This window comes from Hyla sarda, chromosome 1 (assembly GCF_029499605.1).
Source record: "Hyla sarda isolate aHylSar1 chromosome 1, aHylSar1.hap1, whole genome shotgun sequence".
Lineage (NCBI taxonomy): Eukaryota > Metazoa > Chordata > Amphibia > Anura > Hylidae > Hyla > Hyla sarda.
Genome location: NC_079189.1, coordinates 614,959,605 through 614,980,073, shown reverse-complemented (window position 1 = coordinate 614,980,073; position 20,469 = coordinate 614,959,605). Strand labels below are relative to the sequence as shown.

The window sequence follows — 20,469 nt, the reverse complement described above, 5'->3', positions numbered from 1 at the left end:
TTTACGCACGCGACGATACCACATATGTTTTTTTTTTTTTTTTTTACACTTTTATTTTTTTTATGGGAAAAGGGGGGTGATTCAAACTTTTATTAGGGAAGGGGTTAAATGACCTTTATTAACGCTTTTTTTTTGCAGTGTTATAGGTCCCATAGGGACCTATAACACTGCACACACTGATCTCTTACACTGATCACTGTTATCCCATAGGGACCTATAACACTGCACACACTGATCTCTTATACTGATCATTATTATCCCATAGGAGACTATAACATTGCACACACTGATCTCTTATACTGATCATTGTTATCCCATAGGAGGCTATAACACTGCACACACTGATCTCTTATACTGATCATTGTTATCCCATAGGAGACTATAACCCTGCACACACTGATCTCTTATACTGATCATTGTTATCCCATAGGGACCTATAACACTGCACACACTGATCTCTTACACTGATCACTGTTATCCCATAGGGACCTATAACACTGCACACACTGATCTCTTATACTGATCATTGTTATCCCATAGGGACCTATAACACTGCACACACTGATCTCTTATACTGATCATTATTATCCCATAGGAGACTATAACATTGCACACACTGATCTCTTATACTGATCATTGTTATCCCATAGGAGACTATAACCCTGCACACACTGATCTCTTATACTGATCATTGTTATCCCATAGGGACCTATAACACTGCACACACTGATCTCTTATACTGATCATTGTTATCCCATAGGGACCTATAACACTGCACACACTGATCTCTTATACTGATCATTATTATCCCATAGGAGACTATAACACTGCACACACTGATCTCTTATACTGATCATTGTTATCCCATAGGGACCTATAACACTGCACACACTGATCTCCTATGCTGATCACTGGCGTGTATTAACACGCCTTTGATCAGCATTATCGGCGCTTGACTGCTCCTGCCTGGATCTCAGGCACGGAGCAGTCATTCGTCGATCGGACACCGAGGAGGCAGGTAAGGGCCCTCCCGGTGTCCGGTCAGCTGTTCGGGATGCCGCGATTTCACCGCGGCGGTCCCAAACAGCCCGACTGAGCAGCCGGGTCACTTTCAGTTTCACTTTAGGAGCGGCAGCCAGCTTTGACCGCCGCTTCTAAAGGGTTAATACCGCACATCGCCGCGATCGGCGATGTGTGGTATTAGCCGCGGGTCCCGGCCGTTGATTAGCGCCGGGACCGACACGATATGATGCAGGATCGCGGCGCGATCCCGCTTCATATCGCGGGAGCCGTCGCAGGACGTAAATATACGTCCTGCGTCGTTAAGGGGTTAATACCAACAATTCAGTGTTAAAAATAACATTTTTAACTTTTACGGCCCACTGTTCAAAAATCTGTGGTGTAAGTACTCACTGTAACCCTTGTTACATTCCTTGAGAGGTGTAGTTTCCAAAATGGTGTCACATGTGGGGAGTTTCTGCTGTTCTGGCATCATGGGAGGTTTGTAAATGCAAATTCCAGCTAAATTCTCTCTACAAAAGTCCAATGGCGCTCCTTCTGTTCTGGGACCTGTAGTGCGCCACCAGAGCACTTTTCATCCACATATGGGGCGTTTTCTTAATCGGGAGAATTGGACTTCAAATTTTGGGGTCCATTTTCTCCTATTAAACCATGTGAAAATGAAAAATTTGGAGTAACCAACCATCATATTAGTGTTAAAAATCAATTTTTTTATTTTCTTGTCCAAATTTAACGCAAACCCGTCAAACGCCTGTGAGGTGTTAAGGCTCACTGTACCCCTTGTTACATTCCTTGACGGGTGTAGTTTACAAAATAGTTGCCATGTGGAGTTTTTTTTTTGCTGTTCTGGCACCATAGGGGCTTCCTAAATGCAACGTGGCCCCCAAAAACCATGACAGCAAAGTTTGCTTTCCTAAATCCCACAGTTGCTCTTTCCCTCTTGCGCCATGTTGTGCGCCCGCAGAGCACTTTATGTCAACATATGAGGTATTTCCATACTCGAGAGAAATTGGGCTACACATTTTGGGGGGGCTTTTTCTCCTTATACCACTTTTAAAAATGAAAAAACAGGGCTACAAGAACATGTTAGTGTAAAAAAGGCAGATTTTGATTTTTCTCCTCCACTTTGCTGCTATTCCTGTGAAACACCTAAAGGGTTAACAAACTTTCTGAATGTCATTTGGAATACTTTTAGGGGTGCAGATTCTACAATGGGGTCATTTATGGGGTATTTCTCACAGAAAGGCCCCTTACCCTCTTAAGGACCAGGCCCATTTTGCCCTTAAGGACGAGGCCAATTATATTTTTGCATTTTCGTTTTTTCCTCCTCGCCTTCTAATATCCATAACTCTTTTATATTTCCATCCGCAGACCCGTATGAGGACTTGTTTTTTGCGTCACCAATTTTACTTTGTATTGATATCACTTATTTTACCATTAAATGTACGGCACAACCCAAAAAATATTATTTATGTGGGGAAATTGAACAGAAAACCGCAATTTTGTAAATTTTGGAAGGTTTTGTTTTCACGCTGTTCACTTTACGGTAAGAATGACGTTTTCTTTATTCTGTGGGTCAATACGATTAAAATGATCCCCATGTTATATACTTTTCTATAATTGTACCGCTTTAAAAACATCTCAAACTATTTTAACAAAATTTGTATGTTTAAAATTGCCCTATTTTGACCACCTATAACTTTCTCATTTTTCTGTAAACGGGGCGGTATGAGGGCTCAATTTTTGCGCAGTGATGTGTAGTTTTTATTGGTACCACTGCTGCTTAGGTTTGACTTTTTAATTTTTTATAAATCTTTTTTTGAATAAAATGTGACAAAAAAGCAGCAATTTTAGAATTTTAATTTTTTTTTAACGTTTACGCCGTTCACCGTACGGGATGATTAACAATATATTTTGATAGTTCATACTTTTACGCACGCGGCAATACCAAATATGTGTATACATTTTTTTTTAATGCTTTTTGAGGGTAAAATGGGAAAAAACAGATGATTTACATTTTTATTGGGTCCCCATTGGGGACTATTTATATCAATAATTTCATTGCTAACACTGTTTAGTGCTATGCATAGGGCATAGCACTGATCAGTGTTATCGGTCATCTTCTGCTATGGTCTGCTCAATCTCAGACCAGAGCAGAAGACCCCGGGAGACAGACGGAGCTAGGTGAGGGGACCTCCGGCCGCCATGCTGGACGATCGGATCCCCACGGCAGTGCTGCGTGCGATCATCCATTTAAAGTACCACACTGCCGCAGACGCCGTGATCTGTATTGATCACGGCATCTCAGGGGTTAAAGGCGGACATCCACGCGATTGCGGATGTCCACCATTACCGGCGGGTGCCTGGCTGCTGACAGCAGCCGGGACCTGCCGTGCATGACTCGAGCACTGGTCTGGTGCTCGCGGTCATGGCGGAGCGTAAATGTATGTTATGGTGCGTTAGGTACCACGGCACCATGACATACATTTATGTCCATTGTCCTTAAGGGGTTAAATCCACTTCAAACTTAACTGGTCCCTGAAAAATTCAGATTTAGAATTTTTCGGGAAATTTTTTAAAATTGCTCATATACTTTGAAGCTCTCTGATGTCTTCAAAAAGTAAAATCATGTCAACTTTATGATGGAAACATATAGTAGACATATTGTATTTGTGAATCAATATATCATTTATTGGGAATATCCATTTTCCTTACAAGCAGAGAGCTTCAAAGTTAGAAAAATGCTAAATTTACTAACTTTTCAAGAAATTTTGGTATTTTTCACCAAGAAATGATGCAAGTAACAACAAAAATTTACCACCATGTTAAAGTAGAATATGTCACGAAAAAACAATCTCGGAATCAGAATAAAAGGTAAAAGCATCGCAGAGTCATTAATAAAGTGACAGTGGTCGGATGGGCAAAAAAGGGCTGAGTCCCTAAGGGGTTAAAAAAAAAATTGTATATATTAAATTTAAATTAAGTAAAATTTATATTTTGTCTACATTTCTGCTTCATATGGAAATGATCAGGAGGTTATATCTTATTTATTGTGTTATCACTGTATACTCCATGATATGTGATGGAAATAATATTGATTTGTTATGAAACACTTTATTGTATTAGATGATGTCACTGTTGGCCCCTCCCACTAATATGTATGAGGGTAACACCTCCTTATGATGTCACTGTTGGCCCCTCCCAAAGTCATTCCGGGGTCTCCTCAGGAGTCCAAAGTCATTCAGGGGTCTCCTCAGGAGTCCAAAGTCATTCAGGGGTCTCCTCAGGAGTCCAAAGTCATTCAAGGGTCTCCTCAGGAGTCCAAAGTCATTCAGGGGTCTCCTCAGGAGTCCAAAGTCATTCAGGGGTCTCCTCAGGAGTCCAAAGTCATTCAAGGGTCTCCTCAGGAGTCCAAAGTCATTCAAGGGTCTCCTCAGGAGTCCAAAGTCATTCAGGGGTCTCCTCAGGAGTCCAAAGTCATTCAGGGGTCTCCTCAGGAGTCCAAAGTCATTCAGGGGTCTCCTCAGGAGTCCAAAGTCATTCAGGGGATCTCCTCAGGAGTCCAAAGTCATTCAGGGGATCTCCTCGGGAGTCCAAAGTCATTCAGGGGATCTCCTCAGGAGTCCAAAGTCATTCAGGGGTCTCCTCAGGAGTCCAAAGTCATTCAGGGGATCTCCTCAGGAGTCCAAAGTCATTCAGGGGATCTCCTCGGGAGTCCAAAGTCATTCAGGGGATCTCCTCAGGAGTCCAAAGTCATTCAAGGGTCTCCTCAGGAGTCCAAAGTCATTCAGGGGACTCCTCAGGAGTCCAAAGTCATTCAGGGGTCTCCTCGGGAGTCCAAAGTCATTCAGGGGATCTCCTCAGGAGTCCAAAGTCATTCAGGGGTCTCCTCAGGAGTCCAAAGTCATTCAGGGGATCTCCTCAGGAGTCCAAAGTCATTCAGGGGATCTCCTCGGGAGTCCAAAGTCATTCAGGGGATCTCCTCAGGAGTCCAAAGTCATTCAAGGGTCTCCTCAGGAGTCCAAAGTCATTCAGGGGACTCCTCAGGAGTCCAAAGTCATTCAGGGGTCTCCTCAGGAGTCCAAAGTCATTCAGGGGTCTCCTCAGGAGTCCAAAGTCATTCAGGGGATCTCCTCAGGAGTCCAAAGTCATTCAAGGGTCTCCTCAGGAGTCCAAAGTCATTCAGGGGTCTCCTCAGGAGTCCAAAGTCATTCAGGGGCCTCCTCAGGAGTCCAAAGTCATTCCGGGGTCTCCTCAGGAGTCCAAAGTCATTCAGGGGTCTCCTCAGGAGTCCAAAGTCATTCAAGGGTCTCCTCAGGAGTCCAAAGTCATTCAAGGGTCTCCTCAGGAGTCCAAAGTCATTCAAGGGTCTCCTCAGGAGTCCAAAGTCATTCAGGGGTCTCCTCAGGAGTCCAAAGTCATTCAAGGGTCTCCTCAGGAGTCCAAAGTCATTCAGGGGTCTCCTCAGGAGTCCAAAGTCATTCAGGGGTCTCCTCAGGAGTCCAAAGTCATTCAGGGGTCTCCTCAGGAGTCCAAAGTCATTCAGGGGATCTCCTCAGGAGTCCAAAGTCATTCAGGGGATCTCCTCAGGAGTCCAAAGTCATTCAGGGGATCTCCTCAGGAGTCCAAAATCATTTCGGGGTCTCCTAAGGAGTCCAAAGTCATTTCGGGGTCTCCTCAGGAGTCTGTAGTACGGGGCATGTTGGCAGATTATGTCTGGAGTCTGTAAATTGCATATTTCTTGTTTTCAGCCTTTTTTCTCTTTTAATAGAATATAGAATCTCTTTTGATCTCTTTAAAATCAACTGGTGCCAGAAAGTTAAACAGATTTGTAAATTACTTCTATTAAAAAATCTTAATCCTTCCAGTAGTTATCAGCTGCTGTATGATTCAGAGGAAGTTGTGTAGTTTTTCCAGTCTAACCACAGTGCTCTCTGCTGACACCTCTGTCCATGTCAGGAACTGTCCAGAGCAGGAGAGGTTTGCTATGGGGATTTGCTCCTACTCTGGACAGTTCCTGACATGAACAGAGGTGTCAGCAGAGAGCACTGTGGTCAGAATGAAAGGAACTTAAAAAAGAAAAGAACTTTCTCTGTAGTATACTGGTAAGTACTGGAAGAATTAAAATTTTTACATAAAAGATTTACAGGTTTAACCAGCTGATTTAAAAGAAAAAACAGTTTTCCACTGGAGTTCCCCTTTGAAGAAGTTTTCCGGCACTGCAAAACATTTGTCTTAAAGGAGTACTCTGCCCACAGACCTCTTATCCCCTATCACAAGAATATGATGTCTGATCGCTGGGTTTCCATGGCCGCAGACTACACCCCCCCATCTCATAGAGAAGAATGGAGGGGGCGCGTCGTGACGTGATGTCTCCGGACTCGGAAATCAGCATTATATACTTACTGTTTAGAATGTCGGGTGCAGCATGGGTGCTGCAAGGAGATTGTGGGGGTCCCAGCGGCGGGACCCCCGTGATCAGACATCTTATCACCGATCCTATGGATAGGGGATAAGCTATATGTGGGCGGAGTAACACTTTAAATAAAAAAAGAATAACCTATATTCACCTCTCCGGTCTCCCAGTCCTGCTGTTTTTACAGTGCATGGAGACCACTCGGTGAAGGAGATTGTGAGGGTCCAAATGGTCGGACCCCCACGATCACACTCATATCCTTTATGCTTTGGATAGGGGATAAATTGTGTAGGGTATATAGCCCCTCCCCCTCCTATGATTCTATGCAGAACAGTCCTCTGGGCCACTGTCTGCAGAGCATTGACAGAGCCTCCAGGTTCAGCAATAAAATGCCTAAGAGGCAGAACGTCTCTTCTATGTAACGTACAAAGGCAGAACAGCAGGATCGGGGGAGGGGGGGGGGAATCGGGGTGGAACTACAAATTTATGGCCATAATACTAGAAGGATGTAGGCTTATTATTCTACAGGATTTTATTCCTAAATTGCGCCCTCTGATCATTGACTAGAATCTGCTGGGCGCACACACATCCGCCATTACAGTATATTACCACCTTACAAGCCCGGTTGGTATCTCGCTCTTACATTCAGACACAGTTTACTGATAATTTGTAAGTAAGGACTAGAGAGGAGATGTCCCCACCATATTACACATATACATCTCTACTGTGTACACATACAGCTCAGCTACATGTACATTACACATATACATCTCTACTGTGTACACATACAGCTCAGCTACATGTACATTACACATATACAGCTCAGCTACATGTACATTACACATATACAGCTCTACTGTGTACACATACAGCTCAGCTACATGTACATTACACATACAGCTCTACTGTGTACACATACAGCTCAGCTACATGTACATTACACATATACAGCTCTACTGTGTACACATACAGCTCAGCTACATGTACATGACACATATACAGCTCTACTGTGTACACATACAGCTCAGCTACATGTACATTACACATACACAGCTCTACTGTGTACACATACAGCTCAGCTACATGTACATTACACATATACAGCTCTACTGTGTACACATACAGCTCAGCTACATGTACATTACACATATACAGCTCTACTGTGTACACATACAGCTCAGCTACATGTACATTACACATATACAGCTCTACTGTGTACACATACAGCTCAGCTACATGCACATTACACATATACAGCACTACTGTGTACACATACAGCTCAGCTACATGTACATTACACATATACAGCTCTACTGTGTACACACACAGCTCAGCTACATGTACATTACACATATACAGCTCTACTGTGTACACATACAGCTCAGCTACATGTACATTACACATATACAGCTCTACTGTGTACACATACAGCTCAGCTACATGTACATTACACATATACAGCTCTACTGTGTACACATACAGCTCAGCTACATGCACATTACACATATACAGCTCTACTGTGTACACATACAGCTCAGCTACATGTACATTACACACATACAGCTCTACTGTGTACACATACAGCTCAGCCACATGTACATTACACATACAGCTCTACTGTGTACACATACAGCTCAGCTACATGTACATTACACATATACAGCTCTACTGTGTACACATACAGCTCAGCTACATGTACATTACACATATACAGCTCTACTGTGTACACATACAGCTCAGCTACATGTACATTACACATATACAGCTCTACTGTGTACACATACAGCTCAGCTACATGTACATTACACATATACAGCACTACTGTGTACACATACAGCTCAGCTACATGTACATTACACATATACAGCTCTACTGTGTACACATACAGCTCAGCCACATGTACATTACACATACAGCACTACTGTGTACACATACAGCTCAGCTACATGTACATTACACATATACAGCTCTACTGTGTACACATACAGCTCAGCTACATGTACATTACACATATATATACAGCTCTACTGTGTACACATACAGCTCAGCTACATGTACATTACACATATACAGCTCTACTGTGTACACATACAGCTCAGCTACATGTACATTACACATATACAGCTCTACTGTGTACACATACAGCTTAGCTACATGTACATTACACATATACAGCTCTACTGTGTACACATACAGCTCAGCTACATGTACATTACACATATATACAGCACTACTGTGTACACATACAGCTCAGCTACATGCACATTACACATATAAAGCTCTACTGTGTACACATACAGCTCAGCTACATGTACATTACACATATAAAGCTCTACTGTGTACACATACAGCTCAGCTACATGCACATTACACATATACAGCTCTACTGTGTACACATACAGCTCAGCTACATGCACATTACACATATACAGCTCTACTGTGTACACATACAGCTCAGCTACATGTACATTACACATATACAGCTCTACTGTGTACACATACAGCTCAGCTACATGTACATTACACATATACAGCTCTACTGTGTACACATACAGCTCAGCTACATGTACATTACACACATACAGCTCTACTGTGTACACATACAGCTCAGCTACATGCACATTACACACATACAGCACTACTGTGTACACATACAGCTCAGCTACATGTACATTACACACATACAGCTCTACTGTGTACACCTACAGCTCAGCTACATGTACATTACACATATACAGCTCTACTGTGTACACATACAGCTCAGCTACATGTACATTACACATATACAGCTCTACTGTGTACACATACAGCTCAGCTACATGTACATTACACATACAGCTCTACTGTGTACACATACAGCTCATCTACATGTACATTACACATATACAGCTCTACTGTGTACACATACAGCTCAGCTACATGCACATTACACATATACAGCTCTACTGTGTACACATACAGCTCAGCTACATGTACATTACACATATACAGCTCTACTGTGTACACATACAGCTCAGCTACATGTACATTACACATATACAGCTCTACTGTGTACACATACAGCTCAGCTACATGTACATTACACATATACAGCTCTACTGTGTACACATACAGCTCAGCTACATGTACATTACACATATACAGCTCTACTGTGTACACATACAGCTCAGCTATATGTACATTACACATATACAGCTCTACTGTGTACACATACAGCTCAGCTACATGTACATTACACATATATATACAGCTCTACTGTGTACACATACAGCTCAGCTACATGTACATTACACATATACAGCTCTACTGTGTACACATACAGCTCAGCTACATGTACATTACACATATACAGCTCTACTGTGTACACATACAGCTCAGCTACATGCACATTACACATATAAAGCTCTACTGTGTACACATACAGCTCAGCTACATGCACATTACACATATAAAGCTCTACTGTGTACACATACAGCTCAGCTACATGCACATTACACATATACAGCTCTACTGTGTACACATACAGCTCAGCTACATGTACATTACACATATACAGCTCTACTGTGTACACATACAGCTCAGCTACATGTACATTACACATATACAGCTCTACTGTGTACACATACAGCTCAGCTACATGTACATTACACATATACAGCTCTACTGTGTACACATACAGCTCAGCTACATGTACATTACACATATACAGCTCTACTGTGTACACATACAGCTCAGCTACATTACACATATACAGCTCTACTGTGTACACATACAGCTCAGCTACATGTACATTACACATATACAGCTCTACTGTGTACACATACAGCTCAGCTACATGTACATTACACATATACAGCTCTACTGTGTACACATACAGCTCAGCTACATGTACATTACACATATACAGGTCTACTGTGTACACATACAGCTCAGCTACATGTACATTACACATACAGCTCTACTGTGTACACATACAGCTCAGCTACATGCACATTACATATATACAGCTCTACTGTGTACACATACAGCTCAGCTACATGCACATTACATATATACAGCTCTACTGTGTACACATACAGCTCAGCTACATGTACATTACACATATACAGCTCTACTGTGTACACATACAGTTCATCTACATGTACATTACACATATACAGCTCTACTGTGTACACATACAGCTCAGCTACATGTACATTACACATATACAGCTCTACTGTGTACACATACAGCTCAGCTACATGTCCATTACACATATACAGCTCAGCTACATGTACATTACACATATACAGCACTACTGTGTACACATACAGCTCAGCTACATGTACATTACACATATACAGCTCTACTGTGTACACATACAGCTCAGCTACATGTACATTACATATATACAGCTCTACTGTGTACACATACAGCTCAGCTACATGTACATTACACACATACAGCTCTACTGTGTACACATACAGCTCAGCTACATGCACATTACACATATACAGCTCTGCTGTGTACACATACAGCTCAGCTACATGCACATTACACATATACAGCTCTACTGTGTACACATACAGCTCAGCTACATGTACATTACACATATACAGCTCTACTGTGTACACATACAGCTCAGCTACATGTACATTACACATATACAGCACTACTGTGTACACATACAGCTCAGCTACATGTACATTACACATATACAGCTCAGCTACATGTACATTACACATATACAGCTCTACTGTGTACACATACAGCTCAGCTACATGTACATTACACATATACAGCTCTACTGTGTACACATACAGCTCAGCTACATGTACATTACACATATACAGCTCTACTGTGTACACATACAGCTCAGCTACATGTACATTACACATATACAGCTCTACTGTGTACACATACAGCTCAGCTACATGTACATTACACATATACAGCTCTACTGTGTACACATACAGCTCAGCTACATGTAGATTACACATATACAGCTCTACTGTGTACACATACAGCTCAGCTACATGTACATTACACATATACAGCTCTACTGTGTACACATACACAGCTCAGCTACATGCACATTACATATATACAGCTCTACTGTGTACACATACAGCTCAGCTACATGCACATTACACATATACAGCTCTACTGTGTACACATACAGCTCAGCTACATGTACATTACACATATATACAGCTCTACTGTGTACACATACAGCTCAGCTACATGTACATTACACATATACAGCTCTACTGTGTACACATACAGCTCAGCTACATGTACATTACACATATACAGCTCTACTGTGTACACATACAGCTCAACTACATGTACATTACACATATACAGCTCTACTGTGTACACATACAGCTCAGCTACATGCACATTACACATATACAGCTCTACTGTGTACACATACAGCTCAGCTACATGCACATTACACATATACAGCTCTACTGTGTACACATACAGCCCAGCTACATGTACATTACACATATACAGATCTACGGTGTACACATACAGCTCAGCTACATGTACATTACACATATACAGCTCTACTGTGTACACATACAGCTCACCTACATGTACATTACACATATACAGCTCTACTGTGTACACATACAGCTCAGCTACATGTACATTACACATATACAGCTCTACTGTGTACACATACAGCTCAGCTACATGTACATTACACATATACAGCTCTACTGTGTACACATACAGCTCAGCTACATGTACATTACACACATACAGCTCTACTGTGTACACATACAGCTCATCTACATGTACATTACACATATACAGCTCTACTGTGTACACATACAGCTCAGCTACATGCACATTACACATATACAGCTCTACTGTGTACACATACAGCTCAGCTACATGTACATTACACATATACAGCTCTACTGTGTACACATACAGCTCAGCTACATGTACATTACACATATACAGCTCTACTGTGTACACATACAGCTCAGCTACATGCACATTACACATATACAGCTCTACTGTGTACACATACAGCTCAGCTACATGTACATTACACATATACAGCTCTACTGTGTACACATACAGCTCAGCTACATGTACATTACACATATACAGCTCTACTATGTACACATACAGCTCAGCTACATGTACATTACACATATACAGCTCTACTGTGTACACATACAGCTCAGCTACATGCACATTACACATATACAGCTCTACTGTGTACACATACAGCTCAGCTACATGTACATTACACATATACAGCTCTACTGTGTACACATACAGCTCAGCTACATGCACATTACACATACAGCTCAGCTACATGTACATTACACATATACAGCACTACTGTGTACACATACAGCTCAGCTACATGTACATTACATATACAGCTCTACTGTGTACACATACAGCTCAGCTACATGCACATTACACATATACAGCTCTACTGTGTACACATACAGCTCAGCTACATGTACATTACACATATACAGCTCTACTGTGTACACATACAGCTCAGCTACATGTACATTACACATATACAGCTCTACTGTGTACACATACAGCTCAGCTACATGCACATTACACATATAGAGCTCTACTGTGTACACATACAGCTCAGCTACATGTACATTACACATATACAGCTCTACTGTGTACACATACAGCTCAGCTACATGCACATTACACATATACAGCTCTACTGTGTACACATACAGCTCAGCTACATGTACATTACACATATACAGCTCTACTGTGTACACATACAGCTCAGCTACATGTACATTACACATATACAGCTCTACTGTGTACACATACAGCTCAGCTACATGTACATTACACATATACAGCTCTACTGTGTACACATACAGCTCAGCTACATGTACATTACACATATACAGCTCTACTGTGTACACATACAGCTCAGCTACATTACACATACAGCTCTACTGTGTACACATACAGCTCAGCTACATGTACATTACACATATACAGCTCTACTGTGTACACATACAGCTCAGCTACATGTACATTACACATATACAGCTCTACTGTGTACACATACAGCTCAGCTACATGTACATTACACATATACAGGTCTACTGTGTACACATACAGCTCAGCTACATGTACATTACACATACAGCTCTACTGTGTACACATACAGCTCAGCTACATGCACATTACATATATACAGCTCTGCTGTGTACACATACAGCTCAGCTACATGCACATTACACATATACAGCTCTACTGTGTACACATACAGCTCAGCTACATGTACATTACACATATACAGCTCTACTGTGTACACATACAGCTCAGCTACATGTCCATTACACATATACAGCTCAGCTACATGTACATTACACATATGCAGCACTACTGTGTACACATACAGCTCAGCTACATGTACATTACACATATACAGCTCTACTGTGTACACATACAGCTCAGCTACATGTACATTACATATATACAGCTCTACTGTGTACACATACAGCTCAGCTACATGTACATTACACACATACAGCTCTACTGTGTACACATACAGCTCAGCTACATGCACATTACACATATACAGCTCTGCTGTGTACACATACAGCTCAGCTACATGCACATTACACATATACAGCTCTACTGTGTACACATACAGCTCAGCTACATGTACATTACACATATACAGCTCTACTGTGTACACATACAGCTCAGCTACATGTACATTACACATATACAGCACTACTGTGTACACATACAGCTCAGCTACATGTACATTACACATATACAGCTCAGCTACATGTACATTACACATATACAGCTCTACTGTGTACACATACAGCTCAGCTACATGTACATTACACATATACAGCTCTACTGTGTACACATACAGCTCAGCTACATGTACATTACACATATACAGCTCTACTGTGTACACATACAGCTCAGCTACATGTACATTACACATATACAGCTCTACTGTGTACACATACAGCTCAGCTACATGTACATTACACATATACAGCTCTACTGTGTACACATACACAGCTCAGCTACATGCACATTACATATATACAGCTCTACTGTGTACACATACAGCTCAGCTACATGCACATTACACATATACAGCTCTACTGTGTACACATACAGCTCAGCTACATGTACATTACACATATATACAGCTCTACTGTGTACACATACAGCTCAGCTACATGTACATTACACATATACAGCTCTACTGTGTACACATACAGCTCAGCTACATGTACATTACACATATACAGCTCTACTGTGTACACATACAGCTCAACTACATGTACATTACACATATACAGCTCTACTGTGTACACATACAGCTCAGCTACATGCACATTACACATATACAGCTCTACTGTGTACACATACAGCCCAGCTACATGTACATTACACATATACAGATCTACGGTGTACACATACAGCTCAGCTACATGTACATTACACATATACAGCTCTACTGTGTACACATACAGCTCACCTACATGTACATTACACATATACAGCTCTACTGTGTACACATACAGCTCAGCTACATGTACATTACACATATACAGCTCTACTGTGTACACATACAGCTCAGCTACATGTACATTACACATATACAGCTCTACTGTGTACACATACAGCTCAGCTACATGTACATTACACACATACAGCTCTACTGTGTACACATACAGCTCATCTACATGTACATTACACATATACAGCTCTACTGTGTACACATACAGCTCAGCTACATGCACATTACACATATACAGCTCTACTGTGTACACATACAGCTCAGCTACATGTACATTACACATATACAGCTCTACTGTGTACACATACAGCTCAGCTACATGTACATTACACATATACAGCTCTACTGTGTACACATACAGCTCAGCTACATGTACATTACACATATACAGCTCTACTGTGTACACATACAGCTCAGCTACATGTACATTACACATATACAGCCCTACTGTGTACACATACAGCTCAGCTACATGTACATTACACATATACAGCTCTACTGTGTACACATACAGCTCAGCTACATGTACATTACACATATACAGCTCTACTGTGTACACATACAGCTCAGCTACATGTACATTACACATATACAGCTCTACTGTGTACACATACAGCTCAGCTACATGCACATTACACATATACAGCTCTACTGTGTACACATACAGCTCAGCTACATGTACATTACACATATACAGCTCTACTGTGTACACATACAGCTCAGCTACATGCACATTACACATACAGCTCAGCTACATGTACATTACACATATACAGCACTACTGTGTACACATACAGCTCAGCTACATGTACATTACATATACAGCTCTACTGTGTACACATACAGCTCAGCTACATGCACATTACACATATACAGCTCTACTGTGTACACATACAGCTCAGCTACATGTACATTACACATATACAGCTCTACTGTGTACACATACAGCTCAGCTACATGTACATTACACATATACAGCTCTACTGTGTACACATACAGCTCAGCTACATGCACATTACACATATACAGCTCTACTGTGCACATATACAGCTCTACTGTGTACACATACAGCTCAGCTACATGTACATTACACATATACAGCTCTACTGTGTACACATACAGCTCAGCTACATGTACATTACACATATACAGCTCTACTGTGTACACATACAGCTCAGCTACATGTGCATTACACATATACAGCTCTACTGTGTACACATACAGCTCAGCTACATGTAGATTACACATATACAGCTCTACTGTGTACACATACAGCTCAGCTACATGTACATTACACATATACAGCTCTACTGTGTACACATACAGCTCAGCTACATGCACATTACACATATACAGCTCTACTGTGTACACATACAGCTCAGCTACATGCACATTACACATATAGAGCTCTACTGTGTACACATACAGCTCAGCTACATGTACATTACACATATACAGCTCTACTGTGTACACATACAGCTCAGCTACATGTACATTACACATATACAGCTCTACTGTGTACACATACAGCTCAGCTACATGTACATTACACATATACAGCTCTACTGTGTACACATACAGCTCAGCTACATGTACATTACACATATACAGCTCTACTGTGTACACATACAGCTCAGCTACATGCACATTACACATATACAGCTCTACTGTGTACACATACAGCTCAGCTACATGTACAGTACACATATACAGCTCTACTGTGTACACATACAGCTCAGCTACATGTACATTACACATATACAGCTCTACTGTGTACACATACAGCTCAGCTACATGTACATTACACATATACAGCTCTACTGTGTACACATACAGCTCAGCTACATGTACATTACACATATACAGCTCTACTGTGTACACATACAGCTCAGCTACATGTACATTACACATATACAGCTCTACTGTGTACACATACAGCTCAGCTACATGTACATTACACATATACAGCTCTACTGTGTACACATATACAGCTCAGCTACATGTACATTACACATATATACAGCTCTACTGTGTACACACACAGCTCAGCTACATGCACATTACACATATACAGCTCTACTGTGTACACATACAGCTCAGCTACATGTACATTACACATATACAGCTCTACTGTGTACACATACAGCTCAGCTACATGCACATTACACATATACAGCTCTACTGTGTACACATACAGCTCAGCTACATGTACATTACACATATACAGCTCTACTGTGTACACATACAGCTCAGCTACATGTACATTACACATATACAGCACTACTGTGTACACATACAGCTCAGCTACATGTACATTACACATATACAGCTCTACTGTGTACACATACAGCTCAGCTACATGTACATTACACACATACAGCTCTACTGTGTACACATACAGCTCAGCTACATGTACATTACACATATACAGCTCTACTGTGTACACATACAGCTCAGCTACATGTACATTACACATATACAGCTCTACTGTGTACACATACAGCTCAGCTACATGCACATTACACATATACAGCTCTACTGTGTACACATACAGCTCAGCTACATGTACATTACACATATACAGCACTACTGTACACATACAGCTCAGCTACATGTACATTACACATATACAGCTCTACTGTGTACACATACAGCTCAGCTACATGCACATTACACATATACAGCTCTACTGTGTACACATACAGCTCAGCTACATGCACATTACACATATAGAGCTCTACTGTGTACACATACAGCTCAGCTACATGTACATTACACATATACAGCTCTACTGTGTACACATACAGCTCAGCTACATGCACATTACACATATACAGCTCTACTGTGTACACATACAGCTCAGCTACATGTACATTACACATATACAGCTCTACTGTGTACACATACAGCTCAGCTACATGTACATTACACATATACAGCTCTACTGTGTACACATACAGCTCAGCTACATGTACATTACACATATACAGATCTACTGTGTACACATACAGCTCAGCTACATGCACATTACACATATACAGCTCTACTGTGTACACATACAGCTCAGCTACATGTACAGTACACATATACAGCTCTACTGTGTACACATACAGCTCAGCTACATGTACATTACACATATACAGCTCTACTGTGTACACATACAGCTCAGCTACATGTACATTACACATATACAGCTCTACTGTGTACACATACAGCTCAGCTACATGTACATTACACATATACAGCTCTACTGTGTACACATACAGCTCAGCTACATGTACATTACACATATACAGCTCTACTGTGTACACATACAGCTCAGCTACATGTACATTACACATATACAGCTCTACTGTGTACACATATACAGCTCAGCTACATGTACATTACACATATATACAGCTCTACTGTGTACACACACAGCTCAGCTACATGCACATTACACATATACAGCTCTACTGTGTACACATACAGCTCAGCTACATGTACATTACACATATACAGCTCTACTGTGTACACATACAGCTCAGCTACATGCACATTACACATATACAGCTCTACTGTGTACACATACAGCTCAGCTACATGTACATTACACATATACAGCTCTACTGTGTACACATACAGCTCAGCTACATGTACATTACACATATACAGCACTACTGTGTACACATACAGCTCAGCTACATGTACATTACACATATACAGCTCTACTGTGTACACATACAGCTCAGCTACATGTACATTACACACATACAGCTCTACTGTGTACACATACAGCTCAGCTACATGTACATTACACATATACAGCTCTACTGTGCACACATACAGCTCAGCTACATGTACATTACACATATACAGCTCTACTGTGTACACATACAGCTCAGCTACATGTACATTACACATATACAGCTCTACTGTGTACACATACAGCTCAGCTACATGCACATTACATATACAGCTCTACTGTGTACACATACAGCTCAGCTACATGTACATTACACATATACAGCTCAGCTACATGTACATTACACATATACAGCTCTACTGTGTACACATACAGCTCAGCTACATGTACATTACACATATACAGCTCTACTGTGTACACATACAGCTCAGCTACATGTACATTACACATATACAACTCTACTGTGTACACATACAGCTCAGCTACATGCACATTACACATATACTGCTCTACTGTGTACACATACAGCTCAGCTACATGTACATTACACACATATACAGCTCTACTGTGTACACATACAGCTCAGCTACATGTACATTACACATATACAGCTCTACTGTGTACACATACAGCTCAGCTACATGTACATTACACATATACAGCTCTACTGTGTACACATACAGCTCAGCTACATGCACATTACATATACAGCTCTACTGTGTACACATACAGCTCAGCTACATGTACATTACACATATACAGCTCAGCTACATGTACATTACACATATACAGCTCTACTGTGTACACATACAGCTCAGCTACATGTACATTACACATATACAGCTCTACTGTGTACACATACAGCTCAGCTACATGTACATTACACATATACAACTCTACTGTGTACACATACAGCTCAGCTACATGCACATTACACATATACTGCTCTACTGTGTACACATACAGCTCAGCTACATGTACATTACACACATATACAGCTCTACTGTGTACACATACAGCTCAGCTACATGTACATTACACATATACAGCTCTACTGTGTACACATACAGCTCAGCTACATGTACATTACACATATACAGCTCTACTGTGTACACATACAGCTCAGCTACATGCACATTACACATATACAGCTCTACTGTGTACACATACAGCTCAGCTACATGCACATTACACATATACAGCTCTACTGTGTACACATACAGCTCAGCTACATGCACATTACACATATACAGCTCTACTGTGTACACATACAGCTCAGCTACATGCACATTACACACAGCTCTGCTGCAGACATATATAACACACACATACACAGCTCTGCACCACGCACATCACACACACACAGCTCTGCTGCATACACATAACTTCAGCTCATCCAGCAGCGATCACAACCAGCACAGCAGAGTCCTGCATACACTGAGCAGAGGAGCCTAGAGCAGCAGCCCCTGATCATGTGACTCCTCCTCCTCCATGTGACTGATCACATGACGGTGACATCATCACAGGTCCTGTAAGTACACGGCTCCTGTACATCCGCTGGTGGAGGTAGGTATATATGTAGATATGTAGATATATATATATATATTTGTATATATTAATACTTTGTGTTGCTTCATCTTTTACCTAAATCTTGTAGGAGATGAAAATGAACAATTCTTCTCTTGTTTTCAGTTTTCTTAACCCTTTCCCTGCAGACGATGTCCATGGAATAAAAAGTCCCATATAGTGATAATAATAATAATAATTTTCTTTATACAGATTTCCCAGCAC

General features: G+C 41.1%; 1 protein-coding gene across 2 annotated transcripts in view; it reads left to right on the top strand.

Annotated features, from left to right (window-relative positions):
• The window catches only part of LOC130298104 (oocyte zinc finger protein XlCOF7.1-like), a 236,160-nt gene that overhangs the window by 169,361 nt on the left and 46,330 nt on the right, over positions 1–20,469 (top strand). The window contains exon 1 of one of the 2 annotated variants that reach the window (XM_056551007.1): positions 20,200–20,244. The exons of the other annotated variant lie outside the window; for it this stretch is intronic. The gene's annotated coding sequence lies outside the window, so the exon portion shown is untranslated. Of the gene's footprint in view, positions 1–20,199; positions 20,245–20,469 lie in introns of those variants that run through there. 2 annotated transcript variants of the gene reach the window in all.